This window comes from Suncus etruscus, chromosome 14, assembly GCF_024139225.1.
Source record: "Suncus etruscus isolate mSunEtr1 chromosome 14, mSunEtr1.pri.cur, whole genome shotgun sequence".
Taxonomy (NCBI): Eukaryota; Metazoa; Chordata; class Mammalia; order Eulipotyphla; family Soricidae; genus Suncus; species Suncus etruscus.
Window position 1 is genome coordinate 15,880,620 of NC_064861.1, and position 17,174 is coordinate 15,897,793.

At 41.2% G+C, this 17,174-nt stretch overlaps 1 protein-coding gene across 1 annotated transcript in view; it reads right to left on the bottom strand.

Annotated features, from left to right (window-relative positions):
* The window catches only part of PRDM5 (PR/SET domain 5), a 166,003-nt gene that overhangs the window by 21,177 nt on the left and 127,652 nt on the right, over window positions 1-17,174 (bottom strand). The window lies entirely within an intron of this gene.

Genomic DNA, 17,174 nt, shown 5'->3' on the forward strand with positions numbered 1-17,174 from the left:
AGACAAGGATGTCCAATTTCAAAAACTAATCAGATGAGCAGGAAGTTAATTCTGGAGCCTCATTGCCAAAAGCTGTGGAGAATATAGTTTCCTGGTGGCAGTGCCTTCATCTCTCACTGCATAAAGTCTTCAGTGTTTTTTGTTTTTTGTTTTTTTGGTTTGGGCCACAGCCAGCAGTGCTTAGGGGTTACTCCTGGCTCTTCGTTCAGAAATCACTCTAGGCAGACTCGGGGGACCATATGGGATGCTAGGGATCAAACCCAGGTTGTTCCTGGGTTGGCCGTGTGCAAGGCAAACGCTATACTGCTGCACCATCACTCTGGCCCTGTTTTCAGTGTTTTTAATGTACCCTAAATCATGAAAATCAAAGTCTTACAATTTCTATAAAGAGGGTGTGTGTGTGTGTGTGTGTGTGTGTGTGTGTGTGTGTGTGTGTATTTCAAAGAGATTCACTGGCCAGTGGAATATTCCTGAAAAATGTAACATAGCACCAAAGGCCAGGACAGGAAGAGAAAACCCCACGTTCTCTGCAAGGGCCCCTTCCTATATTTGAACTAGTAATTTAAGACTATATTTCAATTCGTTTAAATGTTTCAAGCTCTAGTTACAAATGAGTTGTCAGCAATCCAGACACTGCCATGACTAGGTGGTAATGACACAGAGAATGAATCCTTTAGAAAAGGTCTTCTATGTACTTGAGCAAGGCACTATAGTAGGAAGCATAGGAAATGCAGCCATAGAATATATCCTCCAAAAGAGTCCAAACGATTAGCAAAGACAAGACAGATGAAAATGGAACTATGGTACATTTGTCCATCACCATGATTTTTTTATGGCTACACTGAAATATGGTATGTTATAAATTCTAACGACCCTTGTCAATTGAAGGAGCATGATGCGGGGGAATAGGAAATGATGTAAAGAAAGAACTCAGTAGAGCCACAGACTTTCATTCAAGAGACAGCTCCAACCAGTCTAGAGAGTAGATTTAATTCAATGTGCCCATTTCCAAAAACAACAGGCACATTCCCTGACATATGTGATGGTGACAAGTGTAATCCATCTTTGAATAAAACCATGAAATGGATTGTAGGGGCTAAAGGAGATGCAAAAGCCTTCAAAAAGGGGTCTCTGCTTCTAAAGAAACCCCATGCTTATCCCATTACTAATTTGAAAAATAATGAGAACATAGCAGAAAGGTGCTATCACATATGCAACTGATTCCCCCATGGCCAAATGAGCATGCAGCTTAGCCAAGTTCATGTCAACAGGTGAAGCAAAACCATCAAAGAGCAGGCAGGAGTCAGAGGAAATCATATCATCAATATAAATTACATCTCTGTGTCAACACACTGTGCAGGGTGCTGGGAGCATGAACCTGCCCCTTTCAGCTCCCAGCACTGCTGAAAAACTCAGCCTAGTCTGTTTGCACAGGTGAAGATGCCCTCACTGTCCTGGCAGAGATCATGCTGGATTTACAGGTGCTTGAGTCACAGAATGTTTGGACAAAGCCAGCCAACCTTAAAAAAATAATTCTTAAAAAAATGAAGTAATAGATGATCCAACAAGATTCTTGTTTTCTGATTTTGACTATCAAACTGGCACTTCTAAAATACTAAAAGTAGCTGCAGAACATACATTTTATTTAGAAAGTTCTCATCTTCAGCTTTGCCCTTCTGCATCTGACACATTTTTTCCCCTGCAACTAGATATGAGCTCAATTTTCTTTCTCTAATGCTTCTTTTTTTTTTTTTTTTTTTTTGGCGAAAACATCTTACATTTACTGGTGGGACACATGGATGCTAATGAGCCAATTGATAAGGCACCATTCCTATTGCTCCAATTAAATATTATCATCATCAATGGTAACCCAATAAGCATTACAAAAATAACAGTGGTGACTTTTTAACCTATTAGCCTCTGATTGTTAAGATCTTAATATATTCTAGAGAAGAGAATTTCTTAATTGAGTTCAAATTCATGATTGATATAACCAATAAGTTGGTCACCTTTGTTAGGAATTAGTTTTGTGCTTGTCCTTGAGGTTCCACAGCCCAAGAAATTCCTCACTGTGACCCCTGATATCTGCTGACCTTCAGACTATAACCAGAATCCTGTATGACTGCACACAATTCTCAACATCCCATCACCTGAAAACCCTGAGTGGCCTGCATACCTGTATTTCTGAAAGGAGTGAATGGAGGTGGTAAAGCCAGCAAAAGGGAGATGGTACCATATCTAGCAGCTAACTGAACGGGGGCCACAAACCAAAGGGTAACTCACCCACTAGACTCACTGAGCTCTGAGTTCAGTCACCACACAGAAGGCAAAAATCCAGAAAACTTCAGGTGTAAATTTCCCCAAACTTCCAAGGCCAGATACCAATATTTTTCTAACTTTTCTCCCAAATTTATGAACATTTTATAGGGCCAACATTGCTCTTATTCCAAAACCAGACAAACACACCATGCAAGAGCCACAATATCTCCGATAAACACAGATGCAAAAGTTAATAAAATCATGGCCTATCAAATTGAACAATACTTAAAAGATTCAAACATCATAATCAAGTGGGATTTGTTCCAGTGATATAAGGGTGTTCAACATATGCATATTTATTAATGTAATGATCCAAGAAAAACAGAAGTTAAATGAATGAGAATTATAAAAAGCATTTGACAAGATTTAACATTCATTTGTTGACCATCTAATAAAAAACAAGGCTGTAGGTAAAAAACCCACAGCTAACATGTACCGTGATAAGAACTCAAAAGCTTTCCCATCATATGAGGAATAGGACCCAAATACCTATGCCCTCATTACAGACCAGCATAAATTTTGAAGTTCTAGCCAAACTAATTAGGCAAGAAAAAGATGCAAAAGGAACCAAAGAGAAAAAGAAGTAAATTATTTCTGTTTTCAAGAGAGTAGGAATAGAAAGCATTACAACTCCAAAAATATTCTGGAAATGAATGAATTCTGTAAAATGCTATAAAATAATTCATAATAAATAATATGCTGCAGTTCTAAACATAAACAAGAAGTTAGGAGCTAAATTGTAAAAAAAAAATCCAATTTAAAGTCATGTCAAAATAATAAAATACCTGGTAATGAATTAATAAAGGTGGTAAAAGACTTACATAACAATAAAAAAGCCATTGTTAAAATAAATTAAAAGATAATCTTTACTCATTAATTAGAAAAATTAAGTTTGTTAAATGGTCATCTATCTCAAACAGCACTCAAAGCAATCCTTATCAAATTTTCAAAGGCATTTTTAAGAAAATAAAAAAAAAAACGATACTAAAATGTTCATGAAATCAGGAACCGGGGAGAAGGGTCTGAATAGAAACTTCCCAAATACAACATACAGATGACCTGCAGACACATGAAAACCAACACTCAGCATCATTAACTATTCGGGAAACACAAATCAAATATGCCACTGCACACCTGTGAAAGTGGCCTTGTTCAAAAATAGACACTGCTGGTAAGGATAGAAGAAAAAGGAACTCTCGTACACTAATGATGGCAATAAAAGTTCATGAGGTCTTTATGCAAGGTACTAAGAAAATTGTTCCAAAATTACAAGAGATTAACAAATCACATGATTCCATTTACAGGTATTTGTCACAAAATAGGGAGAGAATAACTTAAAGATTTGTCTGGATTTCCAGACAAATGGCAATGGAATCCTACACCTCACCTATGGATCATTCCTTCACATGCTGACACAATCATATTTTACTGTCTTCATTTTTGACATGTGTCCCTTACTTTACATGTACCAGTTCCTTCAGAGTACACCGGTCTAGAATTGCCCAATTACTCTTAGAAATTTGCTCTGTTTTCATCTATAAGTACAGTTCCAAGAGTTTTCACATCAGCTATTACCTAATTCAAATCAACATAAATAAAGCAATTGGTAGAAGATTAGATTAAGGGGAGGCAGTTGATTACCAGGAGTCACAGGGAGGCCTGTAAGCTCAGGGAGACTTCAGTGCATGTATGCATTTCCTTCCTATCAGATACACCATAGAACTCAACCCCAAAGCCTCTGTCCTGGCAGAGAGAAAGAAACATGCAGTGGTTCCTTTGGAGACATTTGACTGAGGTGGGGTCTGGGGTTGAGCCCAGTATTTCATGAAAAGGAGCAGATTCTTTGCATGGAGCAGTATGGCACTGACCACAGGACAGATGTTATAGAACTCACTCATGTCCTGCCAATGGGGAAATAGAAACAGAATTAATTTGATATTTCAAAAATGCTGACTTCAGCCATAAGAGTCATATATTACTTGGCAATAAACTGTCCCGCATGTTACAGACTAACTTCTAGATGGAATGTCATTATTTTTGGCAGTGATTCGGTATACTGCTTACATGTCTAAAACACATGTGAATTTTAGTGCCTTCACTTCTGTTGCCTCTACAAAACTCAAATAAATATGAGAGATCCAAAGCAGTCAGGCAAGTCATATTTCAGCAAAATGTTCATTTTAGCTCATGCTAGCACAATGGACCACTTATGTTTAGTTAGTGAATAAAAAAAGACCCCAAACAGCAAACCTCATACTTAGAAAACTGCATGTACATCTCTTCCGTGTGTGTGTGTGTGTGTGTGTGTGTGTGTGTGTGAGAGAGAGAGAGAGAGAGAGAGAGAGAGAGAGAGAGAGAGAGAGAGAGAGAGAGAGAGAGAGAGAGAGAGGAGAGAGAGCATGCATGCTAATATACATAGCAGCAACTTATGGTCATGACAAAGGAGGTTTGAATTTGTGGCACTCACAGGTTAATCCAATTAAAATATCTTAAGACTTTGGGTTCGGAGGAGGAACCCTGTTGCAGTTTGAGTTATTGGGTAGTAAAAGAATTTAGCAGGAGCAAGGTGGTTTAGGCAAATTCCATTCACTAAAAAAAAAAAAGTCTGCTGGTCAGATGAACACAGTGAAGCCCTCTGGAGAGAGACTCGTCTGGTCTTCTCTGGGGACACCTTTTATCTGTGCAAGATTTCAGCTTTCTAGATTAGTAGGTCCTGGGAAGAATACCAAGCAGAAAACAGGTGTCAGGGCAATATTGGTGCAATTGGGGCAAAAGTAAATTAAATGTAAAATATTCTAAGTCAATGCCATAAAGAATAAATAATACATATAGTAATCTGTATCAACTATCACATGTTTTCAGCTAATTATGTAAGAATAATAAGATGTAAATGAAATAATTATGTAGTAGTAATAATAATAATAATAATATTAAGCACAAGAAAATATTTCAGCCTATCCTGCAAAGGGATTAGTGTGGCCAGTTCTACGATTTGAGTAGCAAAAATGTAGAATGAATGTCTTGCTGAGCCAAAATGATAAAACAGGGATAATCGAGCCTAGAAAATTCAGGCCCTCTAGAACCTCCAGGACACAGTAAATATCTTAGCAAGGAGGGTGTCAGCCTGCCAGGTCTGTGCAGTGAGGACTTAAGTGGGCCTCTTGTTTTGGGAGCTTTTGCTCAGGATAGATCTGAGCAGACCTTTACACTATAGTCCTCACCAAGTTCAGGAGCTGGAATCCTGCCTGAATCTGTCTGGGTACTCTGGGCAGCTGAAAACCTGGGTGAAGCCTAGTGCCAAAAGCCTCAGGGCTGGGTGGCCAGGCTCCCAGGAAGAGTGTCTCCGCGTAGTCCTAATAATGCAGGGAGAGCCTCTGGTGTTTGTCACTGTCTGAAGAGAAATTACTCTGGCTCTGTGAGGCATCACACTATTGGTTTTTCCATCATAATTCTCAGCTCTGGATGAGTGGTTTATGTCACTCACAACTGGATGGCTCTGATCAGATTATCAGTCCTCATGGGTTTTTACCCATTCATCGACCTAATGATTTCCAGAGGCCAAAGTGAAAGCAGTAATGTGGCCTGTTCATAGTACACCATCCTGCAGCAAGTTCACAAACCATCTGCACCACCCTGGTCTCTAAGTCAGACTTTCATGAAGCAAAAGGCAAACCTGGTATGCCTTTTAAGTGTGAATACTGAGTGATTACATGTGCTTGAAAAATTGCTACCAATCTGGTTCTCCTTGTTTTCTATTTTTATCACTTAATGATATAGGGAACAACAGTAAAAACTATAAATGGAGCTGTAATATAGTAAATGTATATGTTATAGTCATATATTGTAATATATTATGGTCATGTATTTTTTATAAAATCAAAACTAACATATCCTCTATATTTATATAATTGAGATTATGTGTTGCCCTATTCATATAATTATATAGTTATAGTAAGATAAATATCTCTCTAATTGATTTCACTGAAAGATTGCAGAAACCACTTAGTAAGGTCTAGTACCCAAATATTCAGAGAGATAAAAAGACTTAAGTGGCCTCTTTCTTAGGTGAATATCTTCTTTCTCTTGCATCAGAGCATAGACATTTCTTCTTTTTCTTCTTTTTTTTTTTTTTTTTTAACTTTTTTGTTCTTGTTTATTTTGAATTACATGTGGCAGCATTCAGGGCTATTCCTGGCTCTGTAATCAGAAATCGCTCCTGGCAAGCTCAAGGGAATTTATGGGATGCAGATCAAACCTGGGTCTGTCCCAGGTCGGCCTCATAGAAGGCAAATGCTATCACTATGTGCTATCGCTCCAGCCCTAGACTTATTCTTTCTGAACAAACTTCTTTCCATTTTCCACCAAATAGTCCTCTCAGTACATGTCCCCTGCTCAATAGAGGTAGTGCCTTGGCCTTCAGTTTTTCAGTCATTTACACTTTCTAGAACTTTGGTCAACTAAGAAAAAGTTACATCTACACTGCAGATTTCCCACAATGAGAAGCTAACAGAACTTAACTGAAGATAGATGAGAAACAAAGCAATAAGGCCAATACTCCACACTGAGACTGTCACATTAAGAAAGTCATTTATGATTGAGGACAGAAAGTTAGTTGAGAGCAGAGTTGAATGTACAGATCAGGATTATGACAAGGAGTTTATTTCAAGCTCTTCAGAGTAGAGGAGCTCAGTAACCCCAGAACCGGGGGACCCCAGAAAGTGCAGTGTTTTCTCTACTGAATCATCATCCTGATGCAGAGAATAAAAACTTAAGCAATAAATAAAGGGGGAAAATATCTCACTGTTTTTCAAAGAAAACAAATATCTAGCCTTATATATGCTTTAGTTCCTCTGGAAAAGCTATTTATGTTCTTAGAACCATAAACTGCCTCTTTTGAGATGAAAATGAAGAGACCAAAGGATACAAATCTTCGGTGGAGAAAAAGGAATATCCTTGAGTACATTTCACTATTGGATGTGACAGTGCCCGCTCCTGGTGCTTCAGGCCTGGGAGCCACTGGGGTTACATCTAGGGTGTACCCCTACATCTAGGGGTGCAGTAGAGACCACGTGGTGCCAAGGATGGAAGTTGGGCTGCACACACATGGAACATGGTGCTCCAGCCACTGCACTGGCCTCTCTCTGTCTCTCTCTGTCTCTGTCTCTTTGTCTCTCTTTCCCTCCCCACCCCTCTCTCTCCATAATTAAACTTGAAGTTAAAAGCAAGGTCCTGGCAGAAGCATCAAGGGGCTTGGCATCCCTGCCCTGCACACACAGGGGTATGATTGGTTCTTGGCACCACTATAAGGGCCAGAACAATCCTGGCAAGTTTTTCTGTGATTCCCCAGTGCAGCAAGCCATTTCCAGCCACAGCTGCAAAAGCCCTTCAGGGACAAAAGTGACAACTCAAGGAATGTTGCCCTCACAGTGCTCTGGGCTACAGCACTAGTGATGCCAGGCACTTGTGCAATCCCTGCCAAGGAGAGGAGAGAATAATAGAAAACTAGAATGACACCCAAATTAATGGCACTGGTCTAATGCTTCCTTCATAAATATAGAAACATATTTTACTGAAAAGTCTAGAAGTCCTGAAATCAGAGCATTAACAAAATATTCACAATGGGCTGGAGCAATAGAATAGCTAGTAAAAAGCTTGGGCTCAATCCTTGGCACCTCCATATGATCTCCCAAGACTGGCCAATGATACCTGAGCACAGTCAGGAGTAAACCCTGAGCAGCATCAGTGTGGCCCCCAAACAAACACAAATATTCACAACCATCTGAGAGGACAACCTAACCATCTAGCTCAGATCTTGACAGCAACCTGCCACTACTGTAAGCCATTCTAACTCTAAATTATTGCATCTGCCTGTGAAAAATCCTGGGTTTGGCTCCTGGCAAGTACACATGTATGAGTACACACACATACATTCACAGGCATATACTTAGATAACCAGGCCCCACACACAGTGGTTAGATTCAGAGATCTGAAAGGTTCTCATGCCCATTATGCTGCTCTTTACCTTACAGTGAAGCAAAATGAACGCCACATAAGCAACACTGGTGAAAAGTGAGAAATCAGTATTCCTGTAATTTCACTGCATTAATTAAAATGATGACAAAAAGCTTGGAGCCAGAGTGATAGCACAGTGTGTAAGGAATTTGCTTTGCATGTGGCTGACCCAGATTCAATCCCTGGCATTCCATATTACTCCCTGAGGTCCACTAGCAGTAATTTCTGGGTACAAAGCCATGAGTAACCCCTGAGCATCACTGGGTGTAGTTCCCTCTGAAAGCAAAAACAAACCAAAAAAGCTATCACCTTTGTGTCCTGCTGCTTTCCCAGTGGTGGATGAAATTTCACTAAAATAAACTTGAAGAGCACAGGTGCTGGGAGAAAGGGTGGTAGTGGTGGTGGGCAGCTCAGGCTTGTTTTCGGTGTGATTTCTCCTGGCAGTTATCCTGCCAAGCCAGAGGAATCAGGAGGCACTGGTTATTGAAAAAAAAAAAAAAGGGCCAGAGTGATAGTGCAAAACAAAACAAATGTTTGTCCCAATATACTAAGGCACTTAGATCTGTAAAGTTTAACTCCAATAGACTGTGTCAAACTGTTGAGTTATACCTTATTTTACCCAAACAAAGGTCATCCCTGGCTTCTTTTATGTTTGCTTACAACTTGTATTTACCCCCCAAACATTTATTTACTTATAAATATTTACTTATAAACCTGGGTAGATTTACTGCCCCACCTAGGGGTGGTTCCTGTACTCAATAAAAATGGCAATTCTGGCAGGCAGCAGGCTCCATACTAGGTAGAAGACTGCCAGACAACATGTGTTTCACCCTCAGCCTGGTCTGCATTATTTCTTCCACAACTCTGATTCAGACTTATCACCTGGGAATGGAGACATAGTGTGTGGGGTGATTTTACATCAAACATTTGAACAATGAGAATTGTTACTCCACTGATGATGTTTCCTGGTTCTAGCAATAAATACTGAATGTGAAGGATAGTTCGAGCTCTCAGTTCATAAGACTATGAGCCCCCTGACTGTACACTCTGCTTTGAAACTTCACCCAGGGCTGGTCCCTAGCATATTAACCAATCTAAGGACATAGGATAGCCTATTTCTCTGTGCCTCACAACCTTCATCAATAACATGAGGTATTAGATCTGTACTATAGGATTGTGCTAATCTTAGAATATGGCCCATTAGTAAGACATTCCGCATTACTTCAGCCTTTCTTTTATGCAATACCCAGATAAGCATATGAATGATATAATTTGGATTTAAAAAGGCATGGAATTGAGACTATAGATCTGATCTGAAAAAAGGGAATTAGGTATAATAGTTGTTCTTGAAATCCATTAATGGAAAACGCATTCTTATATTTATTCTTATTCTTCTCATGCTTTAATAATTAACACCCTTGAATAGATCGCAGATTCATATAAAATTGTTCAAGGAGAAAAATAGTATAGGAAACGTACTACTTTGCCAAGAATAATAGCCCCATTTTCTTTTAAAAATTAATTGTATATTGCCTAGTTTTAAAACAAAGAAAACTTTCCTTTATACATTTTCAGACAGCTTGTACTTTCTTTTATACCCTAAAGTCTATTATTAAAGTAGAAAGATAATATAGTGGTAGGGAAGCAGCAATCTACTTAAATGCTAAATATTTATAAAGCTTTATTTCAGCTCACTGCAAACAGCTTTCCAGACACTACGTCAAGTTCACGAAGACATTTAGCAGATGTTTCAGAAAGAGTGTCCCCAATGCACCTCCCATGTAGCACCTTGATGTCCATCCCATACAGAAACCATCAGCTGGAGACAGCTGCAGACTGGAGTTAGAGGGTGTGTTCAGCTTGCCCTAAAGTCCTGGAAAGAAGGACACTACTGGACTCTGGCCACAATAACCATAAGGCCTGAGATTCACATGCATTGTTACATGACCAATGCCATTTCAACAGGACAGGGACAAGATCCACTGGAATCAACTTTATCATGTAGTACCTCCAAAGTATGAGGCCTGCACCTGGGCTAAGGTACAGGGGAGAGAAAGTGAAGCACTGAGTAAGGTATGGGCCCTGGCCCAGCAATGCAAGGAAGGGTCAGAAAATGAGAGAGCAGTGATTGGATCACATGAAGATCTGTTTAGGATTTATGGGTAGGGAACTATTCAGGGAAGCAGACAAGGAGCTGTCAGTTACAGCACAAATAGCAGAGAGAGAGAGAGAAACAAATCCTACCATTTAGTGGATGTCAGAGGCAGCAGGTTGGTCTGAATGAAGGGACAGGAAGAAGAAGGAGAGTTAAGGTCTCCCCATAGGAAGATGGACCCAGAAAATAAGAACAGATCCTGGAGACCTTTGTGCCTGGAAAGATAAGTGATAAACCCCGTAGGCAGGGAAGTTCCTGGGTCAAAATGGAATTTTCTAGGAAATCTAGGTACAGTTAAGTAAATTTTGTGGCAGGGAGGGACAAAACTCTGATTTATTTTGTGATATTGAACAAGGCTTCCTGGTAAGCTATTAAAGACACACACACTCTGACCTCAAATGGTCTCCAGACATGCAAGGACTGTCTCCAGTTCCCCTGCTTGACTTTCCAGAGCTTGTAATACATGATGGGTCATGGGGCCCCTGGATGATGACAATGCTTTTGCTTTCTTCCAGAAATGCAGTGGCTCTCCCCTCCTTGGACTCCATAGCCCCTCTGCTCTTGCTTTCCTCACTCATCTCAGTCTCTCCTACCACCTGTCTTTGCTTCTGCATTCTTCCAAGATGAGGCAGTTTCCCCTTTGGTGCCCCAAGATGCTGATTGCTCTCTCCTCTCCCCCCAGTACCTAGGTGAGGGCTGCCATACCTCACCCCTTCTGGAATACACAGCATACAATATACCAAACAGCAGAGGGCAGGACGAGTGAGATGAAACCCACGTGCCCATCTAAGGCTAATGTTAGATTAGAAACAGGCCCTGCCGGTCAGCATGTTTCTTTAATCAAGGCCTCCCTGGACAGGCAACAACCACTTAAAGTCATTGTTTGCATAAGTTTAACAGAAACTGTCACCAACTACTCACAGAAAAAGGTTTTAGTTTTTGATTCTTAAAGACATTGGAGATGTGGGAATAAAGGCCCCAGATCCTCTGAAGAATTTACAATGTACAGCACAGAGATCTGGCTTGAGTCCCGCTGCTGGGGACAACAGAAGTATCTAGATAACAGACAGTACATGAAGTGATCCCTTCTCAGTGAAATTCTGAATTTCATTCTGCTCAGGAACTCAGATAAATCACACTGAACTCCAAGATGTCCCTAGAATGTCATGAAAAAAAAAAAAAAAAGAAAAAGAAAAAGAATGTCGTGAAAACACTGTAGATGGGCCAGGGAGACAGCTCACAATGCTGGAGCACAAGCTCTCCATGCTGGAGCCCCAGGTTCAATCTCTAGCACCGTGTGGTCCCCAGCAGTGTTAGGAGCAAACACAAAACTGGGAGTAGCCTCCAAGTGCTTCTGAACATGGCCCCCAATAAAACAAAACAAAAACAAAATCATTAATCCCAGCTGTGTTAATCATGCCAAAAAAGGTTAGGGGGTGGTAAGAAACATCCCTTAAAATACTAAGCAGCAGTTTCAAAAAAAACATTAGTTTAATTAGTCATTATTTAAATTAACTAATCTGTCTTTAAGTCACATTGTAAAGGAAAGTACAGGCTGTCTGAAAATGTATAAAGAAGATTTGTTTTAAGAATAGGCAATGTACAATTTTTAAAAGAAAATGGGGCCAATATTCTTTGCAAAGTAATACATTTCCTATACTATTTTTCTCCCTGGGACAATTTATATGAATCTTGTTTCTATTCATTTGTGCTTTTTCTGGGAGCTAGGAGGTGGGTGAACAGAGACTTTATTTTGGTGGAGGGCACACCCAGCAGTGTTCAGAGCTTACTCCTGGCTCTGTGCTCAGGGCTCACTCCTGGCAGGACTCTGAGGCTCATATAGGGTGTCAGGGTTTGAATCAGATTGGCCATGTGCAAGGTCACATATTAATGCTTGCCATGCTCTCCCTCAAAGCCTTTTGATTGTAGAGTCTTCCTTCCTTGGTCTAAAGGGAGGGGACCATAGGGAGAATGGCTGTAGATGAGGACTTTTCTTAGGTTGCTAGACTAGGAAATGAGTCTAGGAAATTCTGATGCTTTCTCTCCTTTGACCTTCAGCAGGGAGTGGGAACACAAGGTGACCTGCTGGAGGCTAGGAAAAGGCCTTCCTCTTTAGTGATGCCAAGGAAGAGTCTCCCATAAGCATTCCCTTCTCTTGCCCTTTAGGACCTAGTGAGAACACCCAAGTGACCAGCAAGAGTTGAGAGCTCAGAGCAACAGCAGAGAGTATAGGTAAAATTTAGGAGTCTTTCATCAGGGTGGATTGGGTCCAGGCTAACAGTCCCCCCACTAGGAATTGGGAACTCAGAAGGATGCAGGACAGACCAAGCACAGGCCACAGATTCATGGTCCTCAACAGTCTTGAAGATAAACTCAGAACCCACTCAAATAGCAGAAATTAATGAGTGAGAATCATCGACTCTGCTTTCCTAGGAGTCTAATGGGGTTGTGCTCGCCCTCTTTTCTCAAGGATCAATCCTGGTGGGCTTCAAGGGTTGTTGGGGAATTGAACCTGGCTCAGCTGCATGCAAGGCAATTGCTCTGCCCACTGTACTATTTCTCTGGCTCCTGGAATCTATATCTTTACACCCTACCATATCTGATGAATTCAATGGAAGCTCCAGACACTGACACCAAGTATTCAACTATATAGCCCCCATTCAAGCCCATCTCGAGCACACAGTAGGTCTAATAAATATTTGCAGCCTCAGTGCCATCTCATGTACCCTGAGATCTGCTAGGAAAATCCTGTGCCCAGCGGTTACTGCACAAACCCCAGGCACAGTGATGGGCTCTAGAGAGTCACCTCCTTCTCCTTCATCATGCACTACTGCCAACAAAGTCTCACTATGCTCTTCCATGATTCAAACGGATTTTTATGTGTTCCCCTGAGGACAGCTTTCTCATCCAACACCCTCCCAAATACTTCAATGAGAGGAATAAAGAATGTGTTAAATCCAAATTGCTGCCTTGCAGGGATGGCTCACCAGAGCCTTCTTCCTTAGATGCTCGAGGAGAGGGATTCTCTAGTCAGACAATCCGAGACCACCATTCCCTCAAGCAAGTACCTTGGAGACAAAGTCTAAGATACAGGATGACAAAGGGCCCATGCAGCATCTGGGGACAGGGGATATACATCTGGGCAACAGGCTCCCAGAGAGGAGTGCCCCACCCAGTCACCAAAGAATAGGACAAAACAGAAGCAGAAGGAACTGTACCACAGGTAGGGCAGGGCCAGCAGGAGCCAGGAGAGCCAGGCCTCAGGTACTGAGACCTCAGGACTCTGTCACTCAACCACTTCCCACACTTGCTAATGTCTGTTCCTCCAAAATATATCTGTTGTACGTCCTCCACAAGTGATACAGCAGTGCCCAGGAGCCCAGGGTTTCTAGAGCCCAGTGTATTCATCACAGCTGCTGCCTCTGAGTGGTTTCTCCCTTCTTTCTTCTCAGTTCTTCTCTTCAGAAAGACTCATGGCTGAGGCAGCAAGAGGTGCTCTGGTGAGATCAACTAACTCCCAGGGCTACTGCTGGCAGTGCCCAGTGTTTCCTATGTGTAACAGATCATTTAAGGAACATTTGCTACTGGAATGGACTGTTTCTTTTACTGAGAGACCTATTTACTGAGTTAATTATGTCAAAATTATGTGGTTTGCTCCAGCTATAATTTGACTTCACACAGAGTCGCAAGGAATCCAGTAGACGGACAGACTGAAGAGAGGAGGCATCTGAACAGTCTGCTCAGAAGTCAGATCTTAAATGTGGAAGGATCAGCTCTAAGAAAGGCTAAATTCACCCAGAAATGCAAGTTTCCTCCCAGCCTCAGTCAGAAAATGTCCAGGTAAGGAGTCAAGTCCTAAAAAGGAGATGCTGCACTCACAGTTGGCTTCAAAGTCTAAGCTGAGATTGCCTAGGATTGCACTGAATAGACCTCAGTCACAACCTCATCTGCCTTGACATGGTGGCCTTCCCAATGAAGGCAAAGCAAGCGAGCTCAGACTGAGCCACTGTGTCCAGTGCTGACTTTCTAGAAAGTGTTGAAGAGAAAACATTATAGGTGATGAGTCTGTCACTTTGCCCTCTGGATGATAAAGCCTAATTTAGCATCTTATTTATTTATATATTTATTTTACAAATGTTAGTGTTACTTCCATACACAAAACTGCCTCTGGATTTGGGGATCTCTGAATTAAATAGAAACAAAGAGAATGAACACGTTTCTGAATTTTTTCCATCTTTTTCAGAAAGCAAGTCTTTCTCAGCCAGTCTGTATATGTAACTTTGTAAAGTGAATTTGATTCTCTGTGATGCCCCCCTCACTATAAGGGTGACACTGTAAGACACAGCTCCCCTCTGTTTGAGGGTATCACACACTTCACTTTATCACTCTGCCTGGAATTGTCTATGGTAGTAGAGCACAGAAACCTCTGTACTTACTTGATCCAGCTTATTACAGCTACACAGCAAACAGCGCAGATCTCAGGGACAGAAGCAGCACTGACTCAGTATTTGGTATGGTCCTGCAACCATCCTTGGGTGCACTAAAGGGTTATGGCTCACATCATCTCAAGGGTCAGCACACTCATGTCATGAGAGCTGGCCACATGGCCCACAGCTATTGCTAGTTCTTACCCAGAGTTCTAAGCTTTTGGGCCCTTTACAGGGACTGATCCCAAGAGCCTGGTATCTGATCCCAAGGGAGTCCCGGAAACACAGAAGTTTTCTTCTGAACTCTGAGATCCCAGAATTTCCTGTCATGGCTCACTATCTGTGTGAACATGACATAGGTGGGCAGCCTGACCAAGTTCCAAGAAGTGATCTCAAACTGTATCTGCCGATGGATGGGAGGGTCTGCACATGTGGACTGTGTGGAGGAAAAGAACCTCAAGTACCGGGTTCAATAAGAGCATATACGTCTCGGAGATGTGTTGTATTACTGAATCTACCCTAATCAATATTTGTATTCCATCCTAGTGTGTGATCTGGTGATGGTATATTGGATTATTCCCTACTTGGTATTCCTCTCCCACCCTAGAATAGGACCTTATTCTTGTCAATAAAAGAAGGGGTCTGTGGAAGGCAGAGGCTCATTCTTCCACTGAGCTGTGTTCCATCATAGGAATAGGACGCTTGGGTAGTTGAATTCCTTGCTTGAGTACTGGATTTCCTGAACTCGTTCTTGTACAACTTTACTGTGTGGATTATTTTCTGCATCAACATTTGCTTCCAGACCTGTTTCTCACCAGACCCCCATTTGGGAGCCAGAGGCTCCAATAATAGAGATGGAGAGTGCAAGCTTTTAACCTTTAACCCCAATCAATGCAGCTGAATGAAAATGTAGGTTTCACTGATAACTGCATATCAGTGATGCCTGTTCAACCTCTCACATCAAGTATCTCCCCTCTTGCAAAAACCCTGATTGGTGTGAAATTGCAGATGTTTCCTTCAAAGCTTCAGTCTGTTTTCCTACAGGATAGTTTTCCTTTTCAGTAGTTATCAAGTGCTCAAAGTCCAGACCTATGTGACACTTAATCTCTCAACTCTCATCTTAATGTTCATCTCTTAATTCTCACAATCTAGAGAGAACCACTTAGCAGGTTCTAGAATATCTGACCTAGAGGAGCTCATTTTATTTTATTTGTTTTCTGTTTGTTTGTTCATTTGTTTGTTAGGTTTCTTCTTGGGGTCACACTGGCAGTCCTCATTTTAGGGATATGATAGGGTTCCAACAAAGTGTCCCTAACTGAAGATCCTGAAGATCCCTGAGCAGAGCAAAAAAGAAGGGGTGCCCTGCCCAGTGAGTAGACAGACATCAGAATTTTCACACTTGGGAAAAAGGGTGGAAATGATACTCATCAGTCTCAAAAAAAGAAGATACTTTTGAAAGATTTTTAAACAAAGGGAAGGCAGTTTATTGTGGAAAGGGGAGAATGTTCAATTTCACGCAGGTGTACTTTCGGAGCCAAATAAAATACAGTGGGCACCTTAAAACCATTTATCTAAAATGATTTATTTGCCAAGTGCACAGAATGCCCAAGAGATGGAGGGGAGAGTTTCCAGAAACAGTAAGAGGCTTTGTAATTCCAGAACCAAACTGAAAATATCTCAAAACGTGATACTAAGCCATTTCCTTCTGTCTTCACAGCACAAAGTCAAAGTTTAGGGGCAGAATGTTAGTCTTCCAATGGAAAAAAATCATAATGAACACTTTAAAGTTATAAAAGTTGGTTTTTATAGCTTCCTCTTTGTAGATTACAAAAAGCAAAATTTGTCAAGCCTGCTCTTCAAATAGTTCATGTACAAGTGTGAGCCTTGGCTGAAGTAATAGTACAGTGGGTAGGGCACAACATGCTTTGCATGTGGCTGACCCAGGTCTGATCCTTAAGCACAAAGACAGGAGTAAGATCCCCTTAAAAAATTAAGTAAATTAAAGACTGTCAGCTGTATGACTTCCTCTGCACCCTGTCTCCTTCTCACTCTGACTCAATGCTTGTTCTTCACTTTTCTTAAGAATCAAGCCTCAGAATAACCCTTTCGAGCATTCTATGCTCAGCTGAGATCCCCCTTATCAGCTGCCACTTTAAAAATGCATCTTCAATAAAAAAAAAACATGTGTAAGGTAGACACTTGAGGGTGACAGACTGGAAAGTCACAGTGACGACAGCTGGGGACCAGCCTTGAGAAGGGGG